The sequence below is a fragment of the Catharus ustulatus genome, chromosome 2 (assembly GCF_009819885.2).
Source record: "Catharus ustulatus isolate bCatUst1 chromosome 2, bCatUst1.pri.v2, whole genome shotgun sequence".
In the NCBI taxonomy this organism is placed as follows: domain Eukaryota; kingdom Metazoa; phylum Chordata; class Aves; order Passeriformes; family Turdidae; genus Catharus; species Catharus ustulatus.
In genome coordinates this window covers 33,625,788-33,646,267 of record NC_046222.1, presented here as the reverse complement: position 1 = coordinate 33,646,267, position 20,480 = coordinate 33,625,788, and the positions used below count along the sequence as shown (strand labels likewise).

The following is a 20,480-nucleotide window of genomic DNA, read 5'->3' as shown; positions in this document are numbered from 1 at the left end:
AGGAGCAGCTGCGGGAACTGGGGGTGTTTAGCCTGAGAAAAAGTAAGCTCAGGTGGGACCTTACCACTCTCTAGAGCTGCTGGAAAGGAGATTGTAACCAGTGGGGTGTCATTTTCTTCTCCTGGTAACAAGTGACAGGACAAGAGGAGATGGCCTCAGGCTATGTTGGGGAGGTTTAGATTGACTATTAGGAAAAAAATATTTAACAGAATATCCATGTTCTATGGGGACACCCTCCTCCCTGTAAGTGTTCACAAAAGACGTGGATATGGCTGTCCGTGTATGGGACATGGCTCTATGAAGTACATGGCAGTGGTGCTAAGGTGATGATTGGACCAAAAGACCTTAAAGGTTTTTTCAAACCTTAATGACTTTATGATTTTATTCTACTACTGCCCACATCATCCAAAATGCACCATTAATGCTGATATTCTGGAATTCACTCTTACATAGACTACTTTAAACTCTTAGTTTCATACAAAGTGGTCATTTTCAGTAAAAAAAAAATCACCATTACTAAGATACTGTAAGTTTTTATACTGTTAATTAATTCAAGGAGATGTGCTGACCTGCATCCAGATGCCATGGTCTGTCATTAAAATAGCTTTGTATTTACAGTTAAATACACAGAATGGACATTGCCACTTTCACTTAGTTCTGTACCCTGCATTTTGAAACTCATTCTCCTGTAGTTTCATACAGTGGCCAATATCAGGATTTTCTTTTTTTCAAATATGACAAGGTGTGTCTCAATCAAACAGGATTTTTCCAATATTTCTGAATGAGATATGCTTTAAAAGAAGATTTTTTTCCCCTGATTATCATCTCCTGAAATAATGTACTCATTGATAGATATTCAACCCCCGTACTGCAGACTGGTGCATAATAAACTTGAAGTGTAATAGTTACTTTGAGGAGGTACATATAGGAATGGAGTTTTGCTTGATCCATGTTGGAACTGCAAGGACAGCTTTACAATAGAGATTACCGCTGAAATCAATAGGGACATGGTGAAAGAGGAGGGAATAAACCTGCTGAACAGGGCATTGTTACTGCATAGTCATTGTTCATTTTAGCACCACATATTAATAAGGTATTTGTTTGCTATCACTGCAACAAATAACTAGTTTTGTTTTCTACAAAAATATTTCAGGTATTGAAAAGATACGCAGCTTACATTGTAAACATAAAAATTTGAGACAAGCTAGAAAACAGGATCCCACTGGCTTATAAAGATACTTTAGTACACTGGATTTTACTCATTTTTAAAAGTGTGGGTAATGGCAATAGATAACAGAAGAGACCCCTTCCAGGAACAGAAAAAAAAATGTTTAATATGCCCTTCCAATGAATTCCCTGGAGGATTAGGTAGAGCAATGTAATTAAGGTTTCAAATCTTTATGGAATGTTCCATGTTGTTAAACAAACAGTAAAAATCATAACTATTCCTATAATAAAACTTAAAGAGATTTCCCTTGTTGAAATAAAATTAATGTACAGCATCATAAGGGGGGCAAGTATCTTCCTATTTGGTAGGTTTAATGGGATTCAGGGACCATGTTATGGCAGTGATTGAGAAGCCAGGTTATGATCAGAATTTCACCCTCATCTCTTCAGTTTGTACTAGATTAATGAAGTTAAAAGTTTGTGGAATAGTTGGCTGCTGCAGTTATAGTTGTGTTAAACTATCTGAACTTTTCTTGGCAAAATGATGCAAGAAACACTTGAAGACTCTTCTGTATACCACTGAGGGAAATACCTTCAATATAAGTTTTTAAGGCAGTAAATATATGAGAGGGGTGGTTTGTTTTTTGTGCTGCTTCATTTATTTTCTTGTATTACCACTATGTACTGAAATAATGAATATCATGTTTGTGATAGCACTGAGATACAATTTGATAATGAATAGCAGCAAGTGGAATACTTCAGATTAAATTACAAAGGATGGAAGACATCAATAGGCATTTGTTGCAAGCCTTGAAATGAAAAAAAAATCTTTAGAGCAATTATTCAAAAACTGGATAAAGAATATAGTACTCAAGTACTATTTTAACTCTGAGAAATCTGCTGAGTAAAATTCACTATTAAACACGGATCATCCAAAATGCTCCTGTTACACAGATGAAAAAATTTATGATGTGGAAAAACAAGAGCTACATCTAAATAAGTTTTTATACTTTTATATTTTAGTAGATAGAAAAAAATGAAAGAGTAAATCATGATGTCAAAGATATCTACAATGTTCTGCAGTTGTTTGTTGCTGCTTACATATCTACAGCCAGGTCTATTGGACTCGCCCCATGTCCATTGAAATGAAACAAACATTTCTAGGGTGTACCTTGTTAAACTTGGTTTTGATGCATATTTAGGCATGAGGCTAGTTGTAACCTGAACATGTCCAGTTTTTAATTCCTTTGACTGTTGAAGGGCTTAGACTTGTTCAGGAGTAGATTGTCTACAACTAGTAAGATGATTGCATTTTTCTTTCTGGATAACATGCAAGGATAAGAGAGACCTCCAGGTCTGCCTTTTGACACTCTACATTCAATCACGCTGACAAAAAAATGAGTGGTCCAGCAGTGAACACAGGTGTAGCACCCAACTGAATTAATGCAAGGCATAAAAGGATGAAAGGACTGAAATACTCTCATGAAATCCTATCCAAATCTTAATAAAAATTTTCCAACTTCTGCCTCGAAATAAAGAACTATGTTTAATTATTAAAAAATAGAGCAAGGAGAATGGGATATGGCATAAATATGTGCTTTAATTAAGAGAACGAGATCTGACCTAGAAAAATATAGGTTAATAAATCTGAGAGGGAAATAATCTAAAGCACAGTTATTAAGTCAGACAAAGATACCTGGAAAGTAGAAATGTCAAAGGAGACCTTGGGGTTTTAGCAGACAGCAAATGATACATCTGCATGCTGCACTGCCAGAGGATTACAAAAAGGGATGTTGTGACTTTGGTCTGTACGTGTAGCATTGTCATTCCTTTGTCCGTAGGGAGGTGATTTTTTTGCTGTACAGCAGTGATGAGATTGCACCTTGAAACTAGTGATGGATGTTGACAGATTGAAGGGAATTCCGAGAACAGCAGCAAAAATCATTAAACGACTAAACGACTTGGTAGAAACAGAAAGTCATGCTCTCAGATGGTAAAGGGAAAAGATGGTTTCTCTTATCCAAAGGTGACAAAGACAGGCATGATGAGATTATGTTAAACAAAAGAAAAAGCGTGAGTAAGAAATTTCTCAAGTATATGGTCAATTATTTACACTAATAGAAGATGCTGGCAGAAGAAGTTGATCAGAATGTAATCTGTTCTGGCAATTGTACAGTTACCTTTTTAAAATTAAAGGTGGCAGGATGGTTGGAACTAGGTGGTCTTTATGGTCCCTTCCAACCCAAGCCATTCTAGGACTTCATGATTTCTTGAGAACTATAAAGATCAGGGTAGAAATTACTGATTTAGACTACTTTCCACCAAAATTCTATAAATACACAATTAGAAAAGTATTCAACATGCTTAATTTGAATATTGAAAGAAGGTGGCATTTACTGAACAAAACACCACCAATGTTAAAAATTGGAAGGAAGTAGTGAGCTATTTGCATTGAAAAAAAATTATCATCTCTGTCACTTGCACTGAGCTCAAATGCCTTTCTAATGCATAATACATATCTGATTGTGTAGGGATGTATAGTATAAAGTACTTAAAGACTACTTGCTAAGAGGTTTCACTAAAAAAATAATTAATAACAAAAAATTTCAAACCATTGAGTCACTTTTAAACCTTTTGAATAGGAGGCTTCATCAGATGCTCTGTGGAAGAGAGGAAATTGCACTGGCAAGGGCATGGATTAGTAAGCCCTTTCTTGCCATAATTTCAATTATCTTGCAATGAGACTCTTTCGCCACATTCCATTCACACTGGACTCCTTACACAACTAGAGTGTGTGGCAAATAATAGAGGAATCTCATTTCTTTTGCTGTTTCGCTCTGAAAAATTAATGGTGATTAACTTAAAATTAGTTGACAGGAAATAGAACCTTAATGCTGTTAGAACTTTAAACTATGGAATATTAATTTGCTTTTTTTATCTCATAATCTTTTAATCTGCTTTAATACTTATGGATAATGATAGTTATTATTTTCTCATTATTTTCACTGCCTCCTTTCTTCCCCTTGTCAATGGAATCAGTTTCTTTAAGAATAAATAAACTCTTTTCTGTATGCATTTCTGAAGTGTGTATTTGAGAGGATCATTAGGTGAATGTCTGCCACATCATAAATTTTAGTTGTCAGCTTCTCAGGAATTTTTTTACCCCACTACCATGTGCAGAGCTGGAATTGGATCAGATCTGGAAGGGAAGGAGGCAAAGGGTGAGGATGTGCTCCATGATTTCCCTTGCAGTCACACAAGCAGTGACTAGGGTGCACTGGGCAATGCCCTGAAATGCTTGCCAGTTTCCTTGTAGTAAATCTGCTCCTTTACAAAAAGGTCCCGTGGTGAAAGGACTTTGATTCACAGAATCCTGGCATAAGCTGAGCTGGAATGGGCACACAGGGATCATTGAGTTCAGCTCCTGACCCTGCACAGAGCCCTTCCCAAGAGTCACACCACAGCATTGTCTGACAGCATTGTGTATTCTTGAACTCTGTCAGGCTGGGTCTGTGACCACTTCCTTGGGGAGCCTGTTCCAGAGCCCCACTACCCTCTGGATGAAGAACCTGTGTCTTATATCCAACCTACACCTCTGTTGACACAACTTCAAGCCATTCTCTCGGGTTCTGTCACTGGTCACCAGAGAGAAGAGGTCAGTGTTTGTCCCTCCTCCTCACAAGAAAGTTATAGACTGCAGTGAGTTAAATTCAAGTTCTATCAGTCTTCATGTAAATCTGCTCTGTACTTTCCAGTGTACTGCCATTATTTACTTGAAGATTTACTGTAAAAAAGGTATTTCTGAAATTCATTAGCTTATATTTTAACTGAAAATCTTTTACTTACTCTAACAGAGGGGACATGTGCATGGAATGTCCAAAGGGGTTCTGCAGGCAAGCTGACTAGGACAAATTTAGTGGACCTCTTTCATTAGCTGCGAAGGTCATATCCCATTGACTTCTGTGGCACTGCACCAACATAATTCAAAGCATAATTTGTTCGAGTAAAGCTGGATTTGATCTCTTGTTGCAGTTGTTCTGGCTTTCTAAGCCACTTAATAGTGTGAAGGAGTGTCAAAGTTTTGCTGGTGTGATTGGTTGTGATTTAAGATTCTTTGTGCCTTTGCTTTCTGGTTCATAAATGACTATTCAAGGAAGGCAACAGAGGAAAGGTTCTTTGATTTCATTCATTTGATTATGGCTTGATTCCATGGCATGGTAATTTCTAAAGAAATGTTCTCACACATAATACATCTCAAAATATTTGACTTAAAACCATTTCCTTCATTTTGTAGTTTGAAAGGCATTTTACACTCAATGATCTTGGAGGTCTTTTTGCACCTAAATGATTCTATGAATCTACATCTAGGTTCCCTCCGCATACTGGTTAGAATTAACTCCAAAGTTGCATTTCACATGTAAGACAAACTTCTTCAGGTGGAATACAGGAGAAATAATGGCTTTTCATAGATTTGGCCCAGTTGATTCAATTTTAGATAACTCTAGCTAAACTACAGTTTATTCTACAAAAAGTGAGAAGATAGTTCTTTTGCCAGAAAAGGTCACTTTATGCAATTGGATAGGTTCTTCTGGTAAGAAGAGGGGCATTTTGGTGCTCTGGTTTCCTGTCTCTCAGGGCATATCACTGAGCCATGTCTCTTTACTGTAGAATTGTAGAAATGCTAGCACCTTGTATACTCATAGTCAAATGGCATATAGAACTTTCTAAAATTAATTGAAAAGCTAATTAATAGATTTTTTTTTTAATGGCACATGAATTCATCTGAATTTCATTTCTAGTCACTGCTAAAGAACTATAAGTCTTGAAGCACACTAAATAGCCTTTTAAAAAATCTAGTGACTGTGAGTTCAAACACAAACTGTGAGTCGTTATCCAGTGCCAGAAAAGCAGTGTTGCCTGTTATATTCAGATACAGACAGATTGAACTCTTGTAGCTGAATCAGTACCATGTGGTTTGGTCCCCTAGTTGAAGAGGTAGACCAGCTCCTGTTTTTGTTGTTGTCATTGCAACATTAACCTCCAGGAGGTTTTGTTTTATTACTGGTCTATTCCCCAGATGACTGTTTTCAAGTGGAAGGGGAGGTAAATCTGACAAGAAAGCAATAATTCATAGAAAAAATGACAACAATAATGAAATGCTGCGGTGGTGGAAAGGTTTCCCCAGCAGAAATGTGCAGCCTGGCTCACCTGCTGGAAGTTCATTGTCTTCAGCATGTCTCCTCCAGACTTGATTTTGGCCCAGTGCATTTTTTTTTAAGCATGAGAACGCTTTTCTATTTCAAAGCTCTCACTTACTGGTAACATTGACCCTAATCTAAACAATTGTTATGTGAATCAAACCGTAATATCTAATGACCCAAGTGCTGTAATATGAACATGCTACCTGGGGAATTGTATTGTATATTGCTTGTTTGCATGGGTTGGTCTTTTGGCAAAGTCACGGAAAAATGAGAAGAACATTTCCATAACAAGGATCAAGGACTTAAGAAAACTTGGTTTTTCCTGTCAGGTCATTCATTCTAAGGAAAGAGGTAGAGGGCAATAATTCTTCCATGAAACCAGGTAACAACCTTTTAATAAGCATCATTAAGTCTTTAGGTTGAAATAAGAGGCTATCCACCCTTTTATCCCATATTATGTTGCCCAAATTCCTCTTTACCATCCCCACTGTGGTTAGATGAAAGCCCCCTGTTTTCATATCGATCACTAAAAGCACTTTCCCCTCATACCAGTTCACTGCATCACTTCTAAATGCAGTTCATCTGATCTCTTTTACTTAGGCTGCTGCTCATTCAGGGCTACAAAAACTGTATTTTCAGGCAGGTCTTGGAACCAAATGATCACATTTCTTACCTCATTCCAAGGGATAACATTAGGATCTTTGTTTAGGTGGGACTCAGAATAAAAATAAAGCTCATTTTGCTTTCCCATGCATGCCCACACACGTGCACACCCATATATATACATACACTACTCTTTCTCCACAAGGGCTATTTGAACCCAGAACAGTAGACATCTGTGTATGTTTAGGTTTATTTCTTTTCAGTGACACACTTCCCAAATGCTAGCTGCTGAGGGAGTGCAACTACACTGAAATGTTAACCCATGTACAACCTAAACTCTGCAGGGCTGGGGGTTGAATGGTTCTTGGAGTTACTCTTTCTCACTGGCAAAGAAATGTTTCTCTTTGACAAGGAAATGATCCAGGCAATTAAGTTTTTGGTTTAGGAGTTATGAGGAATTCATTTGTAAACAACTTTAAGCTTATGTTGCACTGTTTGCCTTCAGTCACTTGCATGTGGCTGTAGATCTTCCTTCCACTTGCAATTTCTGTATGCATGGAATTTTACAAGCATGAGACTCAGTGGAGCACTTCCATGTCTGTTTTCTCTTCTTCTCTTTTATCCCTGCCAGACTGGCACAAAAAAAATCCATATTCTAGCTTGAAGGAAAACAATCCACAGTGATAAGAACCAGCCTCACATGCCAGATAGATTGGAAAAACCAGACTAACATTTTAGGGGACTGTTCCTGCACAAGTGTAGACCCTCACAGCCTGGATTTTATTAATATGCATCAGCACAGTATCTGCTGTGTTCAAAACAGTTTGCAAGCTGCAAGGTAAAAAAAAAAAACCAAAAAAACCAAACAACCAAAACCAAACACACAGAAAAATTGCTTTTTAAATAATATGACCTTTCCATAGTCCAAGTCTTGCCAGTCATAAGCAGTGATTTTCCCCATTTTGTTTACATTAATATTCCCCACTTTAGTGTTCTCCAACTTCATTTTACGGTGACACAGGCAACGCTTTCTCTGCTCTCTTCCTTGTGAGCAAGCAACTCTGTGTATTTGTTACCTTGGATTGCATTGTCAGTAAATGAGAACACTAACTCCTGGCCAAGTTTCACCCAGCCTCGTTTCCCTTCTCTTCCCTCAAGATTTAATTGATTGGTTTCATCATACGCAGCTTAACCTTATGCAAGAACATGAAATAGCATATGGTTTTCATCCCAGAAAGATAATTAACCCCCAGGTGATTTCAGTCAAATGACACCAAAAAAAAGTATAGTGGGATTGTTTTTGGAAGGGACAGGAGAAGGAGGAAGCAGGGAAATGATGTCACCTCTGGTACCTTTTGAACTTTGAGCCCTGAAATCTCAGTTTTGATGAATGCACTCAATCCACTCATTATGAGAAAACTGAAACATTTCTCAGGGTCCCCTGATCATGATGCTTTAGGGCATCAGTGTGCACATTGCTTCCTACACCAGCTAGCCCAGTTGCTTATTCAGTAAAGAGCTCTTGGTCTTGTTGGCAGATCACAGAAGCGCCACCTCTCCCAATCAGTGTTTGCATTTAGAGAGATAGTACTGTTCCTGTCTTCCCTTCATTTCTCTAGGATGACTAACTCTGTAGCATGCCATTGGACCTTCACTACAATTTGTTTTAGTTAGTCTCCTCTTCCCATTGTCAAGTTATAAACCAGTTTTTATGCTTGTTCCCTCTACTTTATGCTTTATTTTCTCTGGTATTGCATTTGTGCTACACTGGCTGATGTATGATAGGAGAAGGGCTGTTACATTTGTACATCAAATCCTATATCCATAGTTTGCCCTACACAGTCAGAAAATATTTGTAGGCTTTACATCTGATAAAGGTCGTCTTCTGAAATGCAGAGGTGCAGAGGAATCTTCCTGAGTATAAAGACAGATTAGCTGCAGTAATCTTTGCTATGGTTCATTTCTTTTGTAGAAGGAAGAAGCAACACGTATTTGGGACAGGTTTACTGATGCTTAAGAGGAGCTGTGAATCATGTCAATACATTGTAGCTACAGCATGGGAAATTTTGAGCAGGACCTGGGGTATTGGAAAATTTTCAGGGGAGTTAAGAAATAAATTAATAGTGTGAAGCAAACACATAAATGCTTCCTCCTTAGTCTACCACCAACTTCAGGAAGGAAAGAGGCAGAAAAACCTCACATTTTTCTTTATAAAGTTCAGGAGCAGAACACCAGGTGTGTCTGCTGGAGGTAGGATGACATGAAATATGAAGCTGTCAAGCAGAGAGGAGCATTGATCCAAATCCGACAAGTCTAACATATTGAGCTCAACAATTTTGACTTCCTCCTCCCTAGTCCCATCAACCAGGCTTACAAGTGTTTATGCAGCACTGAGCCATCAGCAGCTTATCCTCTTCCATAAAATGCTGTAAAATATTAAAAAAAAAAAAACCTGTAAAATGATCCCCACCAAATGCTGTGGAATGGCAGATGCTTTGGTCCTGCAAATGAGACCTGCTTGGTAGCACATCTTCTTTTTCAGCCTCTACTTCATTCAATACATTCTCATTACTCCCACTTTCTCTCACTGGCTCTCCTCTGGAAGGGACAATTCCTCCTGCTGGAGGCTTGGGAGGGGCAACTTTGTATGAGTCAGTCCTCTAGTTACCAAAAAGTCATAGAGGCAAGGTGGTATATTCTGTCCTACACCAGGTGATTGCTCTTACATATCTCTGTAAGAGCATTCCACACCCATTTGCCAGATTTATTTTCATCTTGGAGACTATAAACACATTTGAATGAGTGAATCCTGGCAAACATTTCAAGCACCTGCCTTGCTTCTGGCTGAATGCTGAGCAGTGCTACGGTTGCAGGCTCTGAAATCTTGGATCTGTTGAGATGGTTCTCCTGCAGCTCCATGGGATGCTCCTTTTGTCACCAACCATCTGCCAGTTCCTTTGGCTATGCAGGTATAAAGTGTGCATGCCAGCCTGACTGGTGTCATCACTGTAAATTCCCCAGTACTGTGTGCAAACAGAAGGCTCTGATCTAAGTGAGAGGAAATACTGTATCATTCTGAGGAAAATTCCCCAAGCCCATTGGGGGGGAAAGAAAAAAACGATTCTCCTTCTTGTCAAGATCAAAAGTTGATACAAGGATAGGGAAAATGCCATTTGTGGTAGGATGAACACATAATGAGCTAACAAGCTATATGGAGAAGGGTGTTGACATCAAAATCTGTTCATATCAAGTGCAGGCAAGGTAGCAACATGTGACCACACTGTAGAAATTGTGTTGGCAAGATGGACTTGACCCAGAGGGTACTTTTTGAGTCCCATGAAATACTACAGTTTTACTTCCGAGTTCTTCCATGAAATGGGTCACAGAACCATTTATTGGCAACTCAAGAAGTAGCTAGAAGCCAATCTTGAAAGAAACAACTAGTTTCCACTAGTTGTTATGTGTGGTAAGTATTCTAGTAAAATTATCAATGTTTTACTTTCTCCATTCTCATGCAGAGTTATCTGACTGCTTCTGTACTATCCATGGTTCCAATGATGACACACAAGCAGTGTTCCTGGAATCATACAAAATATTTGCATAGCAGCTGTGCCAAATAGGGTCAAGTTGTTTTACAGAAGAGTTCACTTAACTGCAGGGAATTGTGTAGGTACCATTCCAAATGGTGGCCACTGGTTACTTCTTCACATGGTCACTGCATGTAACAAAATTGGCATGAGGGGCTCCTAGGATTATATTCCTCTTTGTAGTAGTCAATTATGAATATTTTGACTTTTGTGTGAGTACATGGCAGAGCCCAGAACAGAAATTGAGGAATCTGTTACTGTGGCTTCATCTCATGACCTCAGAACTTGAGAATATCACAGAGGCTGGAAGGGACCTTGGAAATCATCTAGTTCAACACACACCACTCGAAGCAGTGTCAACCGCCATTGTCCAGGCATGTGTCAAGTCAGGTTTTGGATATTGCCCAGGATGAAGTATCTGCAGACTTTCTGGATAAACTGTTCCAGTGTTCAAGCACTCTTTCCTCAGTCCAGAAGCTTTACATTACTAACGTGTTTTAGTTTCTCTGTTGTTGACTCTCTAATACAAAAGACACATCTGTGTAGAATAATAATGTCTAGTCAGTAGACCAAAAAGCTCTCTGCCAGGCTTGGTAACCTGTCAGGTTACCACGTCCGAGTCAGGGAAGTATTCATAAATAATTGAGCTTTCTCAGATGAAGCAGTGCAACCCTTGGCCTCAGTATTATTTGTCATATTTAATAAAGGGTGTTCTGGGGTACATTCAGGATCAAGAAGAGTTTTGTTAATTCTGAAGGATGGTACTGGTATCATAGCCAATTAACGTGCCTGTTCCTACTGATGATAAATGGGTGTGTCGTCTGTTCATCTGGCATTGAGCCTAGAGACTTACATAATCATTTGTGCCTATACCCAAGGGTTTTGATAGTTAACATTTCAGCTTTTGCAAGTCATCAGAATTTTTCAAGAAAGATAGATAGATTTGGTATATAGTAGTCTGCAGAAGAAAACTGGAGGTGAAAACAATATTCAGAGGTTAAGGTCTGTAAAATGGGCCAAAACTGGTCTGAGGAAGAACCTTTTCCTTTATATTTCAAAGTTTAGGGAAAGGAGAAAAGAAAAGTGTGAGGAGAGAAAAATGCATCAAAGGACCTCTGGTGAATCCAGGCTGGCTTGGCCTTCATGGGTTAATAGATCATTTGAAACTGCTATTTTCAGTGGCTCTGAAATTGCAGGAAATGGTTTGAGGCCAAGAAGGAATAATGATTCCAGGAGACATAATTTCTAGGGAGGAACTGAGGTCCTGCAATTCTGCTTTGGAGGAAACACAAGCCACAGAATGAAATTCCTTGCAGTTTGAATGTTAGCAGAGAAGCTCATGGCTGAAAGAGGGAAATCTGAGGAGGGAAGCAGAAAATATGAAATTGTCTCTGTGTGTCTATGTGTGTGCCATGTTGTGCCACATCACCAGGCCTTTTGTCCTTTAGCCAAGAATCTGAGTTGAAAACTGAAACTCCTTTTGCAAGGTCCTTCCAAAACGCACCACAGCTCTCCAATTCTGAGTATTTATGTTAATTCAAATGGAAATGTTGGGATATGGGTTTTGAAATGTCTTAATGATTAGTGTCCTCATAGACATAATGGACAAGAAGAAGAGACAGGGAGGGAGGAAGAGGCTCTGCTCATTTCACATTCCACCAGATGAGAAGACAGTGATGGCCATGCACAACTGCCACCACTGTCATTGCTAGTTCTGGTGGTCTTCTGTCAATGGTCTCACATCTGACAATCATGGACAATGACAAAAGCATGTCTTTACAGACTGATCCCACCAAAACGGCAGAGGCACAAGAGTTAGCTCAGTCTAAATTTAATCTGCCAGTCTCCCCAGAGTCAGTAGAGAGAAGCACCTTCACAGGGCAGTTCAGGGAAGGAATCTGACTGCAAGGGCAGCATTAACCTTTATGACTGTTCTGCTTTTGCCAAGAGTCAATGGGATCAATTCATAGCTGAGTGGAGAAGACTTATACAGGCTAAGAAGCAGTCCCAGTATCAATAAAACTACCACAGTGTGTTCTCTGTATCACAGAACTGCCATATGTCTCCACTTATGGGGATTGGGTATGGGGACTGTAGAGGGAATTGCTTTTCTGGGCAGGTTAATGTAACAAAAAGTGAGCCACTCTGCAGCCATTAATCTCCCTAAAGCCCATAGTCTCAGTCCTCCTGTGCTGTGCTCTGTGCTATGCTTCATTATGGAGTCTTTAAACACCTCAACTAAAGAAAGTAATTCAAAAAGAAAACACAACTTTGGCTCTTTTAGTTGGATTTTTTGAGAAGTAAGGTTCCTCTTGGGTTAAACTTTTTAGACTTTTCTAATTTTGTTTATATTGTATTACAAAGGCTGAGTGCTATTGAGTAGACACCCAAAAAGAATGCTCAACATTAGAATATTTATTAAATCAAGATTAAGGTATTAAAAAAGGTATTTAAAATTGTGAGTTTTAAGTATTAGGGCTTTTTAATTTTTTTTTTTAAATTATTTTTCCTATTTCCAATTTAATAATAAAATTGGATGATCTTGCTCTTATTTCTAATAATAATCTACCTTACAATATGTTAGGAACTATAACTTCAAAAAGAAAACATAAATGAATGCTTGCAGTATAAAACTGGCTTTTATTTAATACCTTGGAGGTTTGAGGGAGGGTTTTTGGGTATTTTTTATCATCAAGAGGTATCCAATAACAATTTTCTTTATTTTAATTATGTGTGGAATATATTGCTCGTTGTAAACAAAACACGTAGTTATTTAACATGCATATTTTAGCTCAGGGATTTGAAGCAGTCTACTGGGCTAGGACATATGCTCTGTATTTCCATTTATTTGCTCATAGAAGTTTGTCAGGACTTCTGAGATACCGTTGAATAATCTCAACTTTCTGTTGTGACTTTTTCTTTTCATTATTGAAATAATATTATAAATACATTTGTGGAACTCTTGATGGGGAAAAGATTTACTGTTTCCCATAGTTGCTTCACTACTGTAAATCAATATAGTGCTACTTTCATCAACCAGGCTACTATTTACCCCAGCTTGAATGTCTCTTCCTTCAGTTCCTATATTAACTCAGTTAAAAATAGTAGGTTTATATTTAAACCTCTGCTTCCTGAAGCAACAGTAGGTGGACCAACTTGTAACATGATCAACATTTACAGCATTATTTCTACTGGAATACATTTATACCAGCTCTAACAAAACATAATGGCTTTTTGGAATCCCACCTACTTTAATTTTTACAAAAAAAGGCAGTATTAATTAAAGAATGAAAAATGTGAACCCTGATATAGTGTGCGTATGTGTACATAAGTAGCATGCAACACAAAACTTTTGGTATCTTGTTATGCAACTCATTCCCTGAAGTAGTATTTGTGGAAAGGGATGATGTGCTGGGCTTGTATATGGGAGGAAGCTATAGTGAGATGGGGGATCACAGAATGCTGTTGTCAATGCATAACTTATGATTTAGTGCAAAGTTTAGTTTTACAATAAACTTAGAGACATTTGAGATGACCAGAGCCATTTTAGGTGCCCAAGCTTATTTAGGAGACTGGCAGAGAAGATGCAGGATTTGCAGGAAACCCATGTCTTTCCGGACAGCCACTGAAGGACAATCAGAATAACTAGGTCATCTCTAGTTGCACTGGACAGTTTTGTGTGGACAGCTGAGCTGGGCTGCATCTTGCATCTGCAGTCACAACTTTTCAAGCTATTTTTTGATAACACTGAGGGGCATGCTAATTGTGACCTATCAGAAACTGTTGGCCCTTAGCAAGATCATATACTGGCTCATTTTCTCTGCTGTGCCACATATTATATTAGTGAGTGTTCTCACTAAACAAAGTGACATTACCTGGTGTATCTCATGGCAAATATAGATCCAAGTACCTCTAGAACTGAGAGTTGTCTTCAAGTCCCCATTAAATATCAAGCTGTTAAAAAAAGTGCCCAGGACATTACTAAGTTAAAGTGTCTAAAAAATATGCAGTAGGGGTCTGAGATGGTAATTTTGTTATGTATGTTGAAACAGTTGGACTCATCCCGGTGTCAGACACAGGAGTGCCTCTCCTAAATTTCTTCCAAAAGAAGAATATAATCTGCAAAACCCGCAGTATATTTTAGTGACATTTTAAAATAAGGAAATGTGCTTTATTACCAGCATTAAGCATAAAATATAGACAGAAAAGGAAGAAAAAATGCAGTTAGAAAGTTTGTTTCATGAAAAAGATACTACCTCCTTCTCCATGTTTAAATGTGTGCATACTAACTTAGGTCGTTTCATTCCATTCAGCTTGAAGCACCTCACATTCGATACACTCCATATCCAGACTTTGAGTCCACATCCAATGTGTGAAGCCACCAATGGATAGTGGCATGGTGTGAATGTATATCTTGGGTAGGAACAACGCTGGAACATACTGTAACTTTTTTCTGGGGAAATCAAAGCGTTGGAAGGCAGCGTGACATGGCTGCCCTGTAGATATGGAGATAGATACCCATTTATCCATATCAATACAGACATTAAAGATAGGTACAAATTACTGTCCGATGTGATAGCCTGGCTTATGATGGAGGGGACCTGAGTCTTAGAATCCTGACAGCTGCCATGAAAACAACCTTTACAAATCCATGCCAGTCTTGTCTGACACGCAACACCTGGCTCCTTTTCTGTAGTGAGGATGGCTGAACCATTGCAGTGGCACACTGATTTTTGTGGATGGTGATCACAAAAAGGAAATTGAGAAGAGGCCACCCGACTTATTCTGACACATGACTTCAGTGTTTTCTATTCTTAGACAGATGAGGATCTGAAATATGTAAGTACACCATCATTGTTTTGTAGATTTGTTTGTAAAGCTGAGCCATAGAAGTAAAACTCTTAATCTATCATAGGTATTTAGACATTTATAATTTTCTTCTGATGTGTGTTTATATTGGAGTTGATAAATCAAGATTGCCCTCACAATATTTTAAGCACTGTTATTTGTCTCCATCCTCGTTTTTTTTAAAGAAATGAAAAGAGCAAAAACCATGAAATTATATTTGTGGTGTCATTTTAAATTTATTGTCTAATAAATAGTGATCGCTTGGAAAATCCATTTTTTTTTACTGTGTTGTTAACAAGAGGTTTAACCAAAGTGATTGAATCAAGATGAGAAATGATCCCAAGTTCCTGAAGCTTGTATAAATGATATTGTCAGTGTTAATGTGCTGGTCTGGAAATTCATTTGAATTATCAGAAATAACCTAAATATAATTTCGTGGCAGCTCATATACTACTTAGCATAATTTATTCCTTACCACAGAACCTACATTCCCTGTGTTTTACCAGCATTTCCAGCCCACCAAATACTTACCAACTCCCAGCTATTTACTCCTACACACTCCCAGTACAAGCAAAGATAATACTTCTTTTTTTTCCCAACCAAATAAATTCTATATTGACTTCCAACTTTGTCTTGACTGCCACCCACACTTTGTTGAATGAGAGCAACCAAGGTATCATGTGGATATACTACTTCTGATTCATCTAATAATGTTTCAGAAGATGCCTTTTAGAACTCTATTATCTCCCACAAAAAAATGTTTGTGTGCAACAGTTAATAAGTAGAACTTGTCAGCTGCAGAGTGCTGTACCTCAGTTTTACAAATGAGTGTCCATCCCAAAGTATTTCAGAGAGAGCAAAAGAAATTCGAAATGTTCCTACATACACTAAGATTTCAATGAGCCATTAAGATTTAGAAGCACAATGCATTTACTTCTACAACTTGAAACCAGGAACACTGTACTTTAAAGTACAGAAACCAGTCAACAAGATCCGTAATGGACTTGTGAGGACAAGGTTGAATCCTATGACATTTCTGGTTTTGAAATTCGTCAGGAGAATACTTTTACTCAGATGGGGTTCAAACTTTATGTCTCAAGAGTATACTGATTCTCCTTTGGTTTTACACAATAAGCCTAAGTATATATATGTTTTCTTCCCCTGGTCCAGATTATAAAAAATATTTCAGTTGTTGTGTTTATATAGTAATGAGATTACACTGAATTCTTGCAGCTTTGGGTAAGTTTTGGAACAAACACATTATACCAGTGACAGGTAGATTATTCTTGATAGGTCTAAATTAAAATAAGTGTATTTTATGGAATATTTAGATTTCTGACTGTAGCTGATTGGTTTGGTAGAGATTGGTGTAACAACAGTGCCATCATATCAAGGCCCTTCTTCATCTGGAGGCTCCCAGAGGTATTGCAATAAAAGGAACTAAAAGGAACTAAAGAAGCCCAGGCCTCTTTGCTACACTAGAGGGAGAAAACAAGGCTTTTTAGGACAAATAAAATGTGATAAGGCAATAGTAGAGCTATGGCATTTTGTTTCAAGAAAGAAAATAAATAAAAAGTCTCTGAGTGGAAAAATGAAACTGTTAGACATTTTTACAGCTATGCAGATGTGTAAAGGATGCTAATGCTGCCATGAAGTATCTGCATAACTCCAGGTAGGAGCTTTTGTATCATAATTTGGTCAGCAACAATCAAAATATCTCATTCCTGAAAGAAAAAGCCTTCCTCAGAAGTATCAAAACTTTCTTAATGGAAGAATAAAAACTCGATTGCCAGAAATTGTGCATTTTAAGAGACCTATCAGCCTAATCTAGCCTTTTTGACAGCTGTGGAAACAAGCCAAGATTGTATTCCAAAGTGGTTTTGTGCTAGGGGTAACCATGCCCTGTCAGATGTATTGCGTATACCCTGCTGTGTGCATGGATATTTATGGATATGCCTATACAACATATCAAATCAAGGGAAAAAGCAGCTTGTGGGAAGGTGTGCTAATATCTGGTTGTCCATGGCTAAAAGATACAGCATGAATGCATTGTCCTGGCAAATGAAAGTGAAGGACATAAATGAAAGGTTATTCCCATAGAGTAACTCAGTAGTTCAAGGGCATTATCAGTACTACATATCTACTGGAAAAGAATGGATGGGGGATTCATTCCTTTTAGTTCCCTGTGGTTGCTATATGCTTGGAAATCGCATCCATTGCTACCTGTAAAGGGAACCCTGACAGCTGAACCATACATCCTCCACATGTCACCAGGATGGGGACTTACATTTGAAATTGGAATTGGTTTATAACCTTGCAGAAATGCACAGGAGTAATACATGGATTTTATCAGTATGTCTGGCCAGTTTTGAGTTCCTACAGAAATGTTGCCACATAAGGATCTCCTCTGAGGTACTCAGATATCAGTGTGATTAGCCTGGCAGACAGACCTCTGTATTGGGGAAGCAAGGTCAGTGCTCCTGGGACAGCAAGAGACATAAAGATTCAATAATAATACTTTATTATTCTATCAAATGATATCTGCAGAGCACTTTAAAATCATTGTGTGAAGGACAAAGGATACTGCATATACAAAGCGCTAAAGGCTGACATTTCTACCATGCATGTAATTAACAGAATTCCATGCAAGTTTGGCCTTTGGAAGAAAATTAATCTTGCACACTGAGCATGTAGAGCTTCCATAATGAACACACAGGGAGTCACTGTAAGGCATCTACAGAATCAAGGCTATTGCTTTGCTGGTGCCATGTCCTGAAAGACCCTGAGATTCAAAGACCTGTTACTACAAGTTAGGGGGTTCATGGAGACAAGAAGCAGATGCAGTACTGATCATTTTTGGTTTTGGTGCTTCTCAAAGCATCTCTTGACCCAGCTGAATTTTGGTGAGAAGCTAGAATATGTCTAAGTAGGAATATCTTCCCTGAACCAGTTTATGGGAAGTGTCATGATTCCTCTTGTTAAGGGCTGTCAAAGAAACACTAGTTAGCATGGATTTTATTGGTTTCTGCTAAGAAATTGACTTTTTTCCCTGACACTTCTGATAATCCTTCAAGTTACCCAGACTAACACACTACACACTACAAAATAAAGCACTTGTTGCTCCATGTCCGAGTTCATCTCTGTTGTTATGCAAAAGGGACACAGGAGATGATCAGAAATAATCACCCAACCATTCCCTTAGTTCACACATTGAACCCCACCTGGTTTGTTCTCTCTGTGATCACATTTCAGTTTTGGGTCCTCCTCAGCAGTCAAAAGTTAAGGGCAGAGGTGTGACCTAGTGTGAAGAACACAGGGCTGAGCTGTGATAATCTTGCATCTACTCTGGATTTGCAAGGGTTTGATAGATTATATCAGTCTATTCCACCCATTTATACAATGAAATTAGTGACATTGGCTAACATTCACAAAGGACATTGAGATAAATGGAATAAAAATAACCCTTAGCAGATGCATAGTTTTATTATCTATTTTTTCTCTTAATGATGTACTTTTTCCAGAAAATGGGTCCAGGATGGAAATAGGTGATATACTCAGACCCTTGCAGCCTCCACTATGCAAATTAATTTCTGGAATATAGAAGTACACTACCTCTTTCATTAGACATGGATCATTTCTATAATGAATGATTTGCATTGCTGCATAATTGATCAGGATTTGGAAAAGGCATAGAAGGCCAGAAAACTGACAGATAAATCTGATTTTGTTTTTAGAGCTGGGACAAAAGAAAACATATTTACTGATGTGCATAGTAATTTTTACCTCAGACATAAACCTTTTGGGAGAACTACAGTGTGTGAAGTGAGGCACAGTGCTTATCTAGAAACCAAAAACATCTTTAGAAACTGAATATTTTTAAAGTCATTTAAAGACTGACACTGTGCTAGCTTATGGTTTGTAGTCACTATCAGTGACTTCAGTCTTAGAAAAAAAAATTGTATAATAGGTACAAAGTGGATAAAAAAGGAAAAATGGCCTAAACATTTTTCTAATTTTCCACATGAAGGTGATAAGATGTTTGAACTAGTTGACCAGGAAACTTGGTAATGTCTACACGTAGTGACTTTGAAAGAGTGGGACAAGTTCTTGAACCACCTAATATGTCTGGACCTGCTTTTGAGATGGAGGTTTGACTACAGATCTCCAGAGAGGCTACTCAAACCTGAATTGTTTCATGATTATTGGAAGGAAGACCATCAAAGGCAAAATACTCAAATGAAAATCTGGAAAGATCATTTTTTCACCATCCAAAGGCATCTCTGTAGCTTTGGATGTCTAAGTGACGCAGGGTGTTTTTGTTTCCAACAGTGAAGGACAAGGCCACCTTCTCTGACAGCCCTTTGAAACAGTGCGAGAAAAGGTCAGATAAATTGGCTGACACTCATATTTAGATTCAGCTAAGCATTAGGTGATGTTCCCTTTCTCCAGATTAACACTTTTATGGTGGGAATTTAGCAGTGTTTTTCCTGCACTAGATATACCTATGTAAAATAGTGGGATGAGATTCTTAGCTGAAAACTTTCACAACCTTACAGGTTCTCTTTGTGTGTAATACCAGTGCACTTGCTGTACATGAACAATTAAGGGAGCTGTTATCAATCACTTCAGAATATCCCTGTTAAAGAGGAGCTTAATCCTTCTGTGTCCTCAACTCAAGCTGTTCATAACAGCAATATGATGGACACAGTAGACAAATCCAAACTGCCTGAAGAGTCAAGATATGGCCCAAATGGCTTCTCCCATTTTTAAACTTTCCTCCCCAAAACACTGATTTGCTTCAACATGAAGCAAGACAGTCAGTCAACAGATAGGTCATACATAAGACAACACTTACATTCTCTGTAATTCTCCTACTGTCTGCTCCCAACTTTCTTATCTCCACTCAGTTCCGTCCTTTCATCCTTGCTTCCTTTTCCTACTCGTGATGTGAGTGGGGGAGGCACATTTTTCTGCTTGTGTCCTTGTTTCTGCACTAAAAGAAGGCAGGATTGTAGGTAGGAAATCAGTAGCATGTGTATCAGGACTGAGGTTGGTGAAGAAAGCTCCGTAATAG

At 38.2% G+C, this 20,480-nt stretch overlaps 1 protein-coding gene across 11 annotated transcripts in view; it reads left to right on the top strand.

Moving 5' to 3' along the window:
- Positions 1 to 20,480, top strand: part of TENM4 (teneurin transmembrane protein 4) — a 634,039-nt gene that overhangs the window by 89,611 nt on the left and 523,948 nt on the right. For 9 of the 11 annotated variants that reach the window (XM_042779056.1, XM_033052858.1, XM_042779055.1 and 6 more), the window contains exon 2: positions 15,255 to 15,397. The exons of the other annotated variants lie outside the window; for them this stretch is intronic. The gene's annotated coding sequence lies outside the window, so the exon portion shown is untranslated. The remainder of the gene's footprint in view (positions 1 to 15,254; positions 15,398 to 20,480) is intronic. 11 annotated transcript variants of the gene reach the window in all.